Source organism: Leptonychotes weddellii, chromosome X (assembly GCF_054177405.1).
Source record: "Leptonychotes weddellii isolate Sample4059 chromosome X, ASM5417740v2, whole genome shotgun sequence".
Classification (NCBI taxonomy): Eukaryota; Metazoa; Chordata; class Mammalia; order Carnivora; family Phocidae; genus Leptonychotes; species Leptonychotes weddellii.
In genome coordinates, this window is record NC_138385.1 from 69,549,403 (window position 1) to 69,564,777 (window position 15,375).

General features: G+C 45.9%; 1 long non-coding RNA gene across 7 annotated transcripts in view; it reads left to right on the forward strand.

Moving 5' to 3' along the window:
- The window catches only part of LOC115942698 (uncharacterized), an 85,218-nt gene that overhangs the window by 39,651 nt on the left and 30,192 nt on the right, over positions 1 to 15,375 (forward strand). For 6 of the 7 annotated variants that reach the window (XR_014141336.1, XR_014141337.1, XR_014141335.1 and 3 more), the window contains exons 2-5: positions 9,184 to 9,704; positions 9,784 to 9,890; positions 12,148 to 12,339; positions 14,171 to 14,280. This is a non-coding gene — a long non-coding RNA (uncharacterized LOC115942698). The remainder of the gene's footprint in view (positions 1 to 9,183; positions 9,705 to 9,783; positions 9,891 to 12,147; positions 12,340 to 14,170; positions 14,281 to 15,375) is intronic. The other variant, XR_014141339.1, reaches the window with a different exon arrangement.

A 15,375-nucleotide genomic window follows, 5' to 3' on the forward strand; every position in this document is an offset into this window, starting at 1 on the left:
CCCGTGGAGCAGGGAGCCCGATGCGGGGCTCCATCCCAGGACCCTGGGATCATGACCTGAGCTGAAGGCAGACGCTTAACCGACTGAGCCACCCAGGCACCCCTAAAAATAAATTTAAAAAAAAGAAATTAAGTGGAAGAAAATAAATTAATCACAGTAGAAGTTGTAATGGCCTTCCACACTCTATCACCATTAATTTTCAGCTCAAATGACTGCTTGAAATTATTGCTACCAGAGTATTTTCTTTTTTTTTTTTTTTAAAGATTTTATTTATTTATTTGACAGAGAGAGAGAGAGCGAGAGCAGGAACACAAGCAGGGGGAGTGGGAGAGGGAGAAGCAGGCTTCCCGCAGAGCAGGGAGCCGATGTGGGACTCGATCCCAGGACCCTGGGATCATGACCTGAGCCGAAGGCAGACGCTTAACGACTGAGCCACCCAGGCGCCCACCAGAGTATTTTCTGATTCCAAAACTTCAAGCTAACTTTTAAATGCCAGGATGAAATCTACTGCAATAATAAAAAAAATGTAATAGCTCCACTTACTATAGAGATATTATGAAAGATCTAAATGCCTTACCTTTTATGGTATAACTGAATTCAAGTAATCACAATGCAGAGAAAAAAATTTCCATTTGCTTATACAATATTTTTTTGCATGAAAAAGGCTTGCTAATTAGGCTGTTTTGAGTAAAATCCCTTCTAGTTGAGATTTCAGAAACAATAGAAAATTTCTACAGAGAATCTCTTATTGATTTAGATGGCTCAGTCAGTTATTTAAGCAGCTGCCTTCAACTCAGGTCATGACCTCAGGGTCCTGGGATGGAGCTCCCAGCTCAGCGGGGTATCTACTTCTCCCTCTCCCTCTCCCCCGCCCCTCTCCCCAGCTTGTGTGCGCGTGTGCTCTCTCTCTCTCTCTTTCTCAAATAAATAAAATCTTTTTTTAAAAAAGATTGTTTCATCTTTTGGTGAATTGACCAGTTTATTATGTAATGTTCCTCTTTATCCCTGATAATTTTCCTTGTTCTGATTTTTACTTCATCTCTCTCTCCATCTTATTTCCATCATTTTACTTTTCATCTATCTATACCTTTATACTTAAAGTGGATTTATTATAGAAAGCGTATCGCTGGGTGTTGTTTTAAAACATGTGTTTATAATCAAACAACCTCTGTCTTTCATGAGTTTAGGCCAGGAGTCACAAACTATGGCCTGCAAGCTGATGGGCTATTCTTGTAAATAACTTTTTCTTGGAACACATACAACACCTATCCATTGACTATTGTCTACAAAAGCAGGGTTGAGTAGTTGCGACAGAGCCTGTAGGGTCCACCAGCCTAAAAAGTTTGCTCTCTGGCCCTTAGAACAAACATTTGCTGACCTCTGGTGTAGATCATTTACATTTAATGTTATTATTGATATGGCTGGATTTAGGGCTACCATTTTATTATTTTCTGTTTCCCTCTGGTATTATTTTTCTTTATAATTTCTTGCACAGCACATCTGCTGTTGACATATTGTCTTCATTTTCCATCATCTGAGAATGTCTTTATTTTTAAAGATTTTATTTATTTATTTGAGAGACAGAGAAATCATGAGTGGGGGGAGGGGCAGAGGGAGGGGGAGAGGGACAAGCAGACTCCCCACTGAGTGTGGAGCCCAAGGTGGGGCTCCATCCCAGGACCCTGAGACCAGGGCCTGAGCCGAAGGCAGACGCTTAACCGACTGAGCCACCCAGGCACCCCAAGAATGTTTTTATTTTATATTCATTTCGGAAAGTCCTTTTCACTGATTGGAATTCTGGGTTGACTGTTACTCTCAGCACTTTAAAAATGTTGTTTCAGGGGCACCTGGGTGGCTCAGTCGGTTAAGCGTCTGCCTTCAGCTCAGGTCATGGTCCCAGGGTCCTGGGATTGAGCCCTGCATTGGGCTCCCTACCCAGTGGGAGGCCTGCTTCTCCCTCTCCCACTCCCCCTGCTAGTGTTCCCTCTCTTGCTGTCTCTCTCTCTGTCAAATAAAAAATCTTTAAAAAAGAAAAAAAAGGAAGTTCCTCTCTATTAAAAAGAAAGAAAGAAAGAAAGAAAGAAAATTGTAGAATTTGTATTGTTTTTTCTTCTGTGAAGAATATGTTGTTTTTTGGGGTGCCTGGGTGGCTCAGTCGTTATGCGTCTGCCTTCGGCTCAAGTCATGATTCCAGGGTCCTGGGATCGAGCCCCACATCAGGCTCCCTGCTCAGCGAGAAGCCTGCTTCTCCCTCTCCCACTCCCCCTGCTTGTTGTGTTCCTACTCTCGCTATCTCTCCGTCAAATAAATAAATAAAATCTTAAAAAAAAGAATATGTTGTTCTTTTGGCAAATTGATTTATGATATTTCTTGGCATAATTTTCTTTGAGTTTATGCTGCTTGGGGATCATTGCATTTCTGGAGTTGTTAACTTGTCTTTCACCCAAATTTGGAGGAGTTTTGGTCATTATTTCTTCAATTTTTTCCATGCCAATATTATCCTTTTTTTCTGAGACTTCAGTATCATCAATATTAGACATTTTAATATTGTCCAAGAGGTTCCTGAAGTCTTCTCACATTTTTCAATATTTTTCTCTTTGTTCTTCAAGTTCAATGATTTCTTTTTTTTTAAATTTTTTAACATTTCTTAAAATTTTTTATTATGTTATGTTAATCACCATACATTACATCATTAGTTTTTGATGTAGTGTTCCATGATTCATTGTTTGCGTATAACACCTAGTGCTCCATGCAGAACGTGCCCTCTTTAATACCCATCACCAGGCCAACCCATCCTCCCACCCCCTCCCCTCTAGAACCCTCAGCCGAAGGCAGACGCTTAACTATCTGAGCCACCCAGGCTCTGAAAAACAAGTTCAATGATTTCTATTAATCTATCTTCACGTTCATGGATATTTTCCCGTCATATCTATTTTGCTATTGAGCCTACCCAGATAATTTTTTATTTCAAATGTTATATTTTAGGGTACTAGAATTTCCAGTTGGTTCTTTTAAAAAAACCAGTATTTTAGGGGCACCTGGGTGGCTCAGATAGTTAAGCGTCTGCCTTCGGCTCAGGTCATGATCCCAGGGTCCTGGGATCGAGCCCCACGTCTGGCTCCTGGCTTAGCGGGGAGCCTGCTTTTCCCTCTGCCTCTCCCCCTGCTCGTGTGCTCTCTCTCTCTCTCTCTCTGTATCTCTGTCTTGAATGAATAAATAAAATCTTCTTTAAAAAAAAAGAATAGGGGCGCCTGGGTGGCTCAGTCGTTGAGCGTCTGCCTTCGGCTCAGGTCATGATCCTGTGGTCCTGGGATAGAGTCCCACATTGGGCTCCCTGCTCACCGGGAAGCCTGCTTCTCCCTCTCCCACTCCCCCTGCTTGTGTTCCCTCTCTCGCTGTGTTTCTCTCTGTCAAATAAATAAATAAATAAATAAAATCTTTAAAAAAAAAAACAATAATATTCCCTTAAAAAACCCCAGTATTTTATTTTTTAAAAATAATCTCTCTGCCCAGTGTGGGGCTTGAACTCACAACCCCAAGACCAAGAATCACATGCTCTCCCAAATGAGCCAGCCCAGCACCTTGAGTGGGAGATCCTTATACTGCCTGAAGATCATTCCCCAGAATATGTGGTCTCTCAGCTCTTCGGGGGTTTTATCTGAATTATGATTTATCTTAACTCTTTGGGCACCTGTGACAGAGAATTTGAGAACTCTGACCTGTGTGTGTGTGTGTGTGTGTGTGTGTGTGTGTGTGTGTGTCTATCTGTCTGTCTGTCTAGTGGGTGAGGTCTCTGAGAATCTTTGATTTCTGTGTCCCATGACATGAGATCCCTAGGTTGTCAGGGGTATATTTCCAGGTGTGAAGCCTCTGTTCCTTTTGGGGGTATCAGTCCCAAGATGTGACTTTTTGTCTTATTAAGGTATTGTTTCTAGTGACTACAGTCTCAGCCATTTATCCCAAGAAATGAGACCGCTAAGGTTTTTGTAGTTTGTGTACTTGTGTGTGAAGTCTCTGAGCTGTTTTGGTGTTTGTCTTAGGGTGTAAATTCTCAGAACTCTTTTGGCATCTGTCTTGCATGGTGTGAGGTTCCTGAACTATTAGGGGTATGCTTTTAGGCATGATGTTTCTGTTCTTTTGGGGAAATCTCACTTCCAGGGCTGATGTCTCTGATTCATTCAGGGCTGTGTGATTAATCAGGGTATTAGTTATCTGGACTGTTCATCAGCACAGGCTATGTGGTCTCTGGAATATTTGGGGTCTGTATATCAGGGTATCAGGTCTCTGGGATATATGTAGATCTGGGGTGTGAAGTCTCTGGGATGCTTTGTGGTTGCTGTCCCAGTGAACTAGATCACATGAAGTGTTTGGGGTCTATTCTCCAGGGTTGGAATATGACATTTTGGAGACTGTGTGGACCAGGCTGTGAGGGCACACACACTTACCGGCTCTGTGCCTTATCATATGTGGTGTCTGAGCTCTTTTGAGACATGTGTCCAAGGTATAAGATCTTGAAATTTTATGCATTTTTTTTCTCAAGGGTTTGAGGTATCTGAACCATTGTAAGGATTTTGTCCCAGAGTGTGAGGTCTCGGAGGTGTTGGGAGTGGGGACTCTGTCCCAAGGTATGAGGTCTCTGAGTGGTTTTGAGTTACTATGTCCCTGGGTGTGTTCCACCATGAGATCTCTTGGAGGTGGTTCTGTGTCTATGTCCTAACATATGAGGTTCCTGAGTTTCTCTGGATTATGTTTATTCATAGTATGAAGATTATGAATTATTTTTTTTAGTCTGTGTCCAGGGAGTGAGGCCTCTTAGCGGCTCAGGGACCTGAGCTGTCTGAAGGGTATGAGATGTCTGAGTTCTTTTGGGTCTGTGTTCCATGCCATGAAATCCTGTGTCATTTGGGGTTTGTTCCAGGGTGTGAGGTCTTTCACATTTTTGGTGGTTTCTGTATAAGGGTGTGATGCCTATGACCTATTCGTGGTCTATTCCTAGGGTACAAAGTCTCAGAATTTTATCATGTTTGTGTCTCAGGTAGGAGGTTTCTTTGCTAATTGGTTTCTATGGAGTTGGTGAGCTATTTAGGAGCCTGTTCAAAACCTGTTACCAAGAGGGGAGTTTCTGATTAGTTTTGTGGTCTGAGTCCAAGGTGTGGGGCATCTGAACTCTTTGAGTAACTGGCAACTCTTTGCAGGCTGCAAGGATTCTTTTTGGGGTCTGTACCCCAAAGTGTGATATCTCTGAGTTTGGGTTTTTTTTTTTCTGGATCTGCATGCCAAAACGTGAGATCTATGAACTCATGGGCATCTCTGTTCATGGCATGAGATTTCTGAATTATTTTGTGGTATGTGTCCAGGGTGTGAAGTCTCTATGCTGTTTTGGGTTCTGTGGCACATGATGGCCATTTGGGATATGTCTCCAGGTGTGAGGAGTCTGTCCCTATTGATAGTCACTGTCAAGGTTATGATATCTCTGACCTCTGTTTCCAAGGAGTGGGGTCTCTGAGCTATTTAGCCATCCATGTGACTGTGTGAGATCACTGTCTGTTCATGGATCTGGGTTCCAGAGTCCGAGATTTCTGAGCTGTCTGGGATTTTGTGTCCAGGGTGTCACGTCCTCTGAGTTGTCTTGGTTAGCTCTCAGGAGATAAGATCTCTGAGGTACTTACTGTTTATGCCCCAGGGTCAATTTTTGAGCCGTTTTGGGGTGTGCATTCTAGAATAAGAATTTCGGAGCTATCTGGGGCATGTGTCCACTTCTGGTCTCTGAGGTGTGTGACAGGATGTGAGATCTCTTTGTTTTTGAGTTTTTCTGTTCTCAGGAGGTCTGTGAGGTTGGGTTAGAGTTGTTGGGGGGTGGGGGGTGGTATGGAGTGGTCAGTGTCCAGAGCTTAAGGCCGCAGAATTGTTCTGTGCTGTGCTCAGAGTCTGAGATTTCTGAGCTCTTTGGGACACTGTGTCTCAGGGTGTGAGGTGTCTGCAGTGTTTGTAGGTCATTGTTCCAGTCTATGAAGCCTCTGAGCTCCTTGGGGATCTGCATCCAGTATATGAGGCCTTGGAATTGTTTTATGTTCTGTGTCCAAGGGTGTGAGATTTTTGTCGTCTTGGAGTCTGGTACCACAGAATGAGATTGCTGAGGTGTTTTTATTTCTTTTTGCTCAATGAACATTTTCTAAGCTGTTGGGGTGTCCTTTCCCCAGCATGTGAGGTGTTTGAACTCTTTGGGGATGTGGGTCCAGGGTTTCAGGTTTCTGAACTTTGTGGGAGTCTCCGTCAAGGGTGTGAGACCTCATAGCTCTTGTGGGTCTAGATCCCATTACATGAGGTGTTGGAGCCATTTGGCAGATGTTTCCAGGTGTGAGGTCTTTGACATTTGTGTGGGTCTCGGTTACAAGAATGAGGTCTTTTATTTATTTCTGGGTATATTTCCCAGAGTCTGATGTCTCTGAGATACTTTTATGAGTGTGTATGGCTTGGTGTGATGCCACTGAGGTGTTTCCGGCTCATGTCCTGACCTGTGAGCTCTCTGAGCTGTTTGGGGGTCTCTCTCCCAGGACCTGCGATCTCTGAGCTGTTTGGGGTCTGTGTCTGGGGCGTAAGTACCCACAGCAGTTTCAGACTGTGTTCCAGGGTGTGATTCTGAGTTCTATGAGGGGCTATCCTTGTTGAGCCACTTGAGCTGTGAAATCTCTTTTCTTTCAGAGATATCAGTCCCAGAGTGTGGTGTCTCTGTCCTCTTAGGGATTACTTTCTTGATAATGATGTCCCTGCCTTATTTGGGGTCGGCTTCCAATGACTTGTGGGGATGTGTCACAAGGTATGACGTCTCTGTACTCTTGGTGGGTCTGTATCCCATAGCGTGTGATGTCTGAAATACTTTAGATGTTCAGTGTCTAGTTTGTAAAGTCTATGAGGTGTTGGGTATCTGTGTCTGGAGATCTGTGAGTGGTTTGGGGTTCTTGGCCTTAGTGGGCAAGTTGTTCCAGCTCATGTGGATCCTGAGTTCCATTGATGTGAAGTTTTTGAGTAATTTGGGGTTTGTTTCCAGGCATGAGGTTTCTTTTTGGTGGTCTCCGTTCCAGCAAGGGATATATGTGATCTATTAGGGTCTGTTTCCAGGTAGCAAGGTCACTTAACTGTATCAGTGTCTCTTTTCTTTCTTTTTTTTTTTAAATTAACTATTTGAGAGAGAAAGAGAAAGGGAGAGAGAGACAGAGACAGAGAACACACATGAGCGGGGGCAGAGGGAGAGGGAGAAGCAGACTCCCCACTGAGCAGGGAGCCCAACAAGGCTCAATCCCAGGACTCTGGGATCATGTTAAGGCAGATGCTTAACTGACTGAGTGACCCAGCTGCCCCTCAGTGTCCCTCTTCCAAGGTGTGAGGTGTCTGCATTTTTGTGTGTCGTTTTTGAGTGTCTGTGTTCTTGAGTATGAAATCTCTTAGGATATTTGGGGTTTATTTCTAGGGCCTGAGGTCTTTGATCTATTTATTTGTTTAACCTGTTTGTCAAGTTGTAAGCCCTCTGAAATGTTTCCAGGTCTGCATCCAAGGTGTGACATCTTTATTGTTATGAACTCCATGTTGCAGATTTTGGGGTGTCTGAGATGTTTGGGGGCCTTGGTTATACAGTGTTAAGTCTCTGCACTGTTTTGGAACCTTTCTTCTAGGGTGTGGAGTCTCTGAGGGTTTGAATGTCTGTGTTCCTAAGTATAAAGTCTCATAAGCTGTTTAGAGATGTTTCCAGAGTCTGAGGTCACTAGAATATTTTTGTGCTGTGTCTTGTCCCAGGGTGTGAAGTTCCTGAGTTTTTTGGGAACTTATGTGCAGAGTATCACCTTTCTGGGCTGTCTGGGGCCAGTGTCCCAGGGAATGGGTCACAAGGCTTATGTCATAGTTCTTTGAGTTGTTTGGGTGTGAGGTCTCAATACTTTGCAGGGTTGATGCTCATCTTGTCTTTGAGCATTTCCCCCCCCACTTTGCCCAGATATTTTATGTATACCCCAGGTGGTGAGCTCTCTAAGCTGTTTGGGGGTCCATGTCCACGGTATGAGGTATGTAGGTTGTCTGGGGTTTGTGTCTCCATGTGAAAGGTCCCTGAGATGCTTTAGGGTCTCAGGGTGTGAGGTTCCTGTTGATGTTTGTAGTAGTCTGTGGCCAGAGGATGAGATCTATAAAATAACAGGTTATCAATGTCTTGTTATGAGTCCTTGGAGCCTTTGGCCAGCCTTTGGCCAGAGTGTGAGGTCTGTAGGCTGTTTTGTGATCTGTGTCCGCAGTATGAGACCCGTGCACTGTCTTGGACTCTGGGTCCCATGGTGCAAGGTCTCCAAGCTTTTCTGTGCCCTGTGTCCAGTGATATGACATCCCCGAGCCATCTGGGGTGTGTTCCAGTGGGGAGTCTCATTCTGTTTCACAGCCAGCCTGTACTCCGTGGTATAACATGAATCACCTTGATCAATTTACCCTTTACCGGCTAATGGTTTTCTCCTCCCATTCTTGTGCACACAGACCAGTGCATGTGTATTTCCGTAGAGCACATATTTATAAGTGGAATTGCCGGGTCAAAGAAGTTATTTATTCAACAAACTCCCTTTTGAGTACCTACTGTGTGCAGGACACTTTTAGGTGCTTGTGGAGACACGGGGGACTAGAAATCCACATACACTCTGGTGGTACTAGTGGGGAGGGAGGGATATCCATTTTTATTTTGATCGATGCTGCCACACAAGTTCAAACCTCCATCAGTGGCATCAGGAGATCGAATGCCTTTTCACGGGCCAGGGGGCTCTGCAGCAAGGGGTTGGGACACCTTGGCGTCGCCTTCAGCTAGATCATCGGGGTATGGGGCTTGGACGGTCCATTGGGGGATGTGTGAGGGGGAGCCTGGAATGGAACGGGTGCAGGGGGAGGAAAACATGAGGGTCTCTTTCGTTGTGTTGGCGTGAGCTGAAGATGGAATGATTCCTGGGCATTGGCATGAAACAGCCCTTCCTAGGCCGCGCACCTAAAGAGAGCGGGAAGGGTGGGAATGAAGAGTTAATGATGAGACAGTGCCGCTCTGGGACATACCATTGTGCGACATGGAGATGGAACAGTCGGCTCCGGGAGGTACCACGGCGGGGGGGGGGTCGTGTATTTTGGAAGAAACCACTGTATGTGTATGGTTTCCCCATTTTGCAGGTGCATCGACCGCACTCCAGATGGAGAAGAGAATGGCGCCGCCCTGACCAAACGGAGCCCCCGGGAGGGGGACGGTGGACCCCACCCTCGGCCTAAAGCCTCCACCCATCCGGAAGCCGCCACCACCATGATCTTACGTCTGGTTGGCTCTGAAGAGTCGAATCAGCAGCAGGGGTGGTGTGGGGTAGAAGGCTGCGGAGCAGTGATTGGCTCCGCGGCGAGCAGGGCGGGACCAAGCCCGGCCCTGGGCGTTGATTGGTCACCGCAAGACTGCCCACCCAAGCTCTTCCAGGGTACCAAGGTTTTCGGGAATCACTCATAGGCTACGAGCGCGTCGGCTGGCTCCGTGCTGCTATTGGCTGCTGACTTGGCGCAGGCGCCATGGCCCCTGCGTTGGCGTTCGCGGTTGCAGAGGCAGGGCTTTGGCCACTGGAGACCATAGGTTCGAATCCCGTCTGGGAACTTCAATTTGCGCCACCTGTAAAGAAGCTGGCATTATTGGCTAGCACAGAATGTGTCGGGTAACCTTTTCTATTCTCTACTACCTGTTCTTACTCTTTTTAGAACAATGCTTATTGTGTCCCGTTATATTGATTTCAGGACCCACTCACTGTTCACAGCAGCACTGAGAAAAATTCTTCACTGGGGTTCCTGACGTCTGTATTTCAGGCTACCTGTAGGTGTGAGTTCTGCAGAGAAGGTTCAAGGTGATCTTATGATCCTCCTCTAAGACATCCCCTCCTCTCCCCCCCCCCCCCCCCGAGGATGACTTGGAGGCTTCCTGCCCCCTCTGGACTAGGCCTGATTAAGGGTGTGTGGAGGTGTATGTGTGTGTTTATTGAGGAGTAAGGAGAGGGGTTGGGCCGTAAATGCATCATAAATGCATGATTTCATGCTCTGGGATGGAGGGGTGTGTGGCATTTAAAAGAGGAATTTTGAAGGGGGCAAGATGTAACTGCAAGGATAAACTTAATGATATGGTATTTTAGGCATCGGGCAGGGGAGGTGTTTGGCTGAGTGTAGGTAAGTAGGAGGAAAGTGGTTCTGAAGTCAGTCAGCTCACATCCCAGGGTAGTTATTACATGCTGTTCGCAGTGTGGAGGTCTGTGTCACAGAGATTTAGGTCTTCCAGGTATTTGTGGGTTTCTGTCTCAGGGTGAGAAGTCTCTAAGCTGCTTGGGGGTCTTTGTCTTGTGATGTGCAGGGTTGTTTGTTTTTTTTCCCCTTAAAATTGAATTTCCTTTTGTTTTATTGGCGCTTCTCTGACCACTGGAGGGGCTTCATACTGTTTTCTGAGCTTGTTGGCAAAATGTGTTTTTTAAGTTTATAAAACTTAAATTCCCTTTTACATCTTTTAATCTTTTTTCCTTTTAAAAAAATAGTTTAAAATCATTTTAGACTTAGAGAGAATTGCAAAAAGAGTGCAGAGAGTTCTGCATACCCTTAGCCCCGCTTCCCCTGATGTAAAGAACTTACATAACCATAGGACGACTTTAAAACCAGGAAATGGATACTGTTGTTCATGAGCGGTTGTTCACCTGTTTCGTGTCTGTGACCAAGGTGTGAAATATCTGAGCTTCTTGGACCCAGGGCTCTCTTGGGTTCTGTGTCCCATGCTGTGATGTCTCTGAGCATTTGGTGTATGTTTCTGGATGCTAGGTCTCTTATTTCCTTGGTGGTTTCTGTCCCAGAGAATGGTATCTTTGATCTATTAGGGTCTCTTCAGGGCATATCTTCTCTGAGCTGTTTGGGCTTCTGTGTTCAGGGTGGGAGGTCTCTGAGCACTTTGCGGGTCTAAATTCAAAGCTATGTGTACTCCCAGCCAGTTTTTATTGGTCTCTGTCAGAGATAATGAGGTCACTCAATACTTTTGGATTCTGTGTCTAGGGCAGGATTTCTCAACCTCAGCACTATGGACATTTAGGACCAGAAAATTCTTTGTTATGGAGGGCGTTGTAGGATGTTGTACTAGTTTGCTAGGCCTGCTGTAAAAAAAAAAAAAAAGTACCACAAACTGGAGGGGGGTTGTTGCTTGAGCAACCGAAATTTATTGTCTCACAGTTCTGGAGGCTGGAAGTCTGACATCCAGGTGTTGGCAGGTTTCTTTCCTTCTGAAGGCTGAGAAGGAGAATCTGTCCATGCCTCTCCCCTAGCTTCTGGTAGTTTCCTGGCAGGCTTTGACGTTCCTTGGCTTCTGCTGCATCACCCCGATTTCTTCCTTCATCTTCACACGGTGTTCGGTGCATGTGGGTCTGTGTCCAAATGTCCCTTTTTTATAAACACGCCAGTCCTAGTGGATTAGGGGTCCACTGTACTCCAGGAGTATGACTTCGTTTTTATATCTGCAATGGCCCTGTTTCCAAATAAGGTCACATTCTGGGGGTCCTAAGGGTTAGGACTTCAACATATGAATTTGAGTGGGGGGGGATATAAATCAACCCATAAAAGATGTTTAGCATGGGCAAAAAAGGAAAGAGGGAGGAAAGTAAGGAGCAGCCCCCAACACCCAGAGTTGTCCAGGTATTTACAGCTGAGCCATGTCATTCTCCTGTGAGACAGAAATGGCTTTACAGAATACTAACCTCAGACAAGGTTACTCTGAGACCATGATAAAATGAGACAAAGCAAAGCTACTTTATAATGTTGTCTAAGCACCGACAAAAACCGGTCATTGGGCCACCTGCGAGGTACCAAACGTCTGCCTCTCTTGGTTAAAATGAGTGACTGCTGCTTCTTTTTTTTTTTTTTAACACCAAATTCAGCTTTGTGTTTATTGTAGTCGGCCCTCACTAGAGAGAAGATTTATGGAGATGCCCAGTCTTAAAACTGCCCTCCCTTTCTGACCGTATCCAATCTAGAGGGAGCCCCCCTTCTTTGTAGCCTCCCCGAAACCACTTAACTGAAGCCCAGATCCTATCATTGGTTCTTACTTTTTTTTTTAATTAAAAAAAAATTTTTTTTTAGTGATCTCTGCACCCAACGTGGGGCCCGAACTCACAACCCTGAGATCAAGAGTCGCGTGCCCTTCTGACTGAGCCTGTCGGGCACCCCTAACTGGTTCTTCCTGATACCCTCTTACTGAGACATCCCTTGGCTCCCATGGTGTGTATTCTCCCTCACCGAAATGAATAATGAACCCTACTTGTTCAACTACAGGTATGTTCCTGGGGGGTCTTTGGCTAAAGGGCACTGACTAGTGGCATCCCTGATCTCGACCCACTTGTTGCCAATAGCACCTCTCCCCTTCCAGCTGTGACAACCAAAATGTCCCTTAGGCACTGTTGTGCACAGATGTTCCCGAGGCGGGGGAGGCAGATTGCCTCTGGTTGAGAACTACTGGTCCAGGGTATGAAGCCTTTGGACAGGTTGGGGGTCTTTGTCTGAAGTTCGTGGTGTTCTCTGAAAAGTGTTCGGGTCTGTTTCTCAGGATGTGAAGTCACTCATCTGTCTCAAGGTCTCTGCCCCAGTGTTTGAAAGCCCCAAGCTCTTTGGGGTGCTCTTATAGAGTGATGTCATCACCTGCCAAAATTCGGACGTGAGGTGTCCATGGCACGCACATGCCGCCCTGGCTACAGACCAGCTCAGAAAGGCAGAGAGAACTGGGAGTCATGTGATTGGTAGTGAACGCCTCCAAATGGACTCACAGCCACCTCTAGCTTCCTTGTCCAGACCAGGAAATACAGGTGGCCACTTCCTTCAGAACCTCTGTCTTGCCCTCTCTTCTAGGGGTCACAGAGTCTCCCTTGATACCGTTTGTGGCCAGTTGGGTTGTGGAGAGGCAGTGGCTATGGTCCAGAGTGGAGAGCCCTATCTTGGGATGGACGTTGCTCAGATGGATGTTGGAGTCTGTCTCCCTTCAGGCCTCGTCCACACCCAGTACGCATGGGTATTTGGGGCCTGGTAGAACCTATTTCAGAGCCTGGAACCCCCAAGTCCTGGTTGGGTGGTAGGAGAGTCCAGCTTTTTGGAGCATCTTTCTAAACCTTAATTTGACCTACTTGAGGTTTTGCAGGACTACTCTGAGTCAGAAGGACAGTGTAGGACAGTCCACACACCTGCACTCTCCTGATTTCAGCCCCCTCCCCTCTAATCACACATCCCTTCTGAAAGCAAAGTTCAGGGCTGGGGAAAGGGATGAGATGCAGGTAAATGCCATCTCTGGCCAGGGTCCAGTGTGGGTCTGAGACTGTCTCAGTTGGAACATGGGAGTCATGTGCATGTATCGCTTAATATAAATGTCTGTTGGGTTCAATAAAGAGTAAATATTCTCCAGAATTGTGTTTCCATCTCTAGTAAACCCACAGTTTTACTTCCTGTGTTCCTTTGAGAACATACATAATAGGCTGTGCATCGTGAGGCAAGGGTGCACAGTGAGAAAAAACATTGTTCTTGTGAAAACTGTAAATTGGGCTATAAGAGAGACAGGTTTTCTTTTTTTTTTTTTTTTTTAGAGAGGGGTTGGGGGAGGGGCAGAGGGAGAGAGAATCTCAAGCAGGCTCCATGCCCAGCACGGAGCCCAGTGCAGGACTCGATCTCACGACCCTGAGATCATGACCTGAGCCAAAATCAGGAGTTGGACGCCTAACTGACTGAGCCACCCAGGCACCCCCAGGTTTGTACTTTTATGCAGGAAGCAGGGTCTGAGCTCTGGAGAAAGGTTTTGGGGGAGGATGCAGGGCCTCGGTGAGTCAAAGAAGAAGTCATAAGAGAAGTCAAAAAATAGCTTGTATCTTTTTCTTTTTTTTAAGTAGGCTCCACGCCCAGCACGGAGCCCAATGGCAGGGCTTGAACTCACCACCCTGAGATCAAGACTCAGACGTTTAACCAACTGAGCCACCCAGGCACCCCAAAAATAGTTTGAACTAAATGAAAATGAAAATAAAACTTACCAAATTTGTGGGATGCAGCAAAGCAGTACTTAATATAGAGGACAGTTTTAAAGGAATTTTGGCTTCTGTCTTGCTCTTTCTTGGATCACTTGCTCTAGGGGAAGCCAGCCACCATGTTGTGAGGACACTCAAGCAGCCGCATGGAGAGATCTATGTACCAAAGAACTGAGGCACCCCAGCCAAAAGCCATCGCTAAATTGCCAGCAATGTGAGTGATCCAGCTTGGAAGCCGAGCTTCCGGCCCCACTTGAGCCTTCTGATGACTGCAGCCTGAGGGACTCAAAGCCAGAGCCATGCATCTAAGCTGCTCTTGAATTCCTGACTCCCCAAATCTGTGTGAGATGATTGGTGTTTGCTGTTGTTTTAAGTTGCTAAGTTTTGGTTAATTTGTTGCATTTCTGAGCTCTTTGAGGGTCTCTGTCTAGGGTTTGAGATTTCTGAGCTTTTGTGACCTGTATCCATATCTGGGTGTTTGGGGCATTCCCTCTTTCACATTTTTAGGTCTCTGATCTCTTTGGGGGGGTCTCTCTCTCTCTGTGTGTGTTTTTAGGTCTCTGAACTATTTGGTGTTCTATGCCTCAAAGTGTGGGGATTCTGGGCTGTTTTGGGTTCATGTCCAGAATGTGATCATAACTGTTTGGGATCCTTAATCCCCGGGTATGATGTCTCTGAGATACTTTGTACTTGGGTCCAGAATTTGAAGTCTCTGAGCTCCCTTGCAGTCTGTGTTGTAGGTGTGAGGTGTTCTGGGTGTCTCAGTGTTCACAGCCATGAACTCTTTGGAGGATTGTGTTTGGAGAAACCCATTTGTTCTTTGAGGTGTATGGAGTTTTAAGTCCCAGGAAAAGGTATCATGAAGGTGACTGGAATCTGCATCTGGGCTGATTGGTGCTGGAGCAGTTTGGGCCAGTGAGTCCCCACATATAAAGTCTCTGCTGTGTTCGAGAGTCTATGTCCAGATATTGACATTTCTGGTATTGAGGGCAGGGCGAATCTGTGTTCCAGGGTGTCAGCTCTCTGAACTGTTTATGGGTATATGTCCCAAGGTGTGAAGTTCCTGAGTTGTTTGTGAGTGTGTGTGTCCCAAATGTGTGGGGTCTCTGACATGCTCACAGCTGTAGGTTGCAGTTTATGAGGTCTCTGTTCACAGGTGTATTGTACCAGGGTATCCAAACTCTTTGAGTGTGTGTGCATGAGATTATGAGGTCTCTGATCTGTTTGGGTGTGTGGTTCCCAGGATGAGACATGTTTTATTTGTTTGTGGGTGTATATTCCAGGATGTTAGTTCTCTAATCTTTCTGGA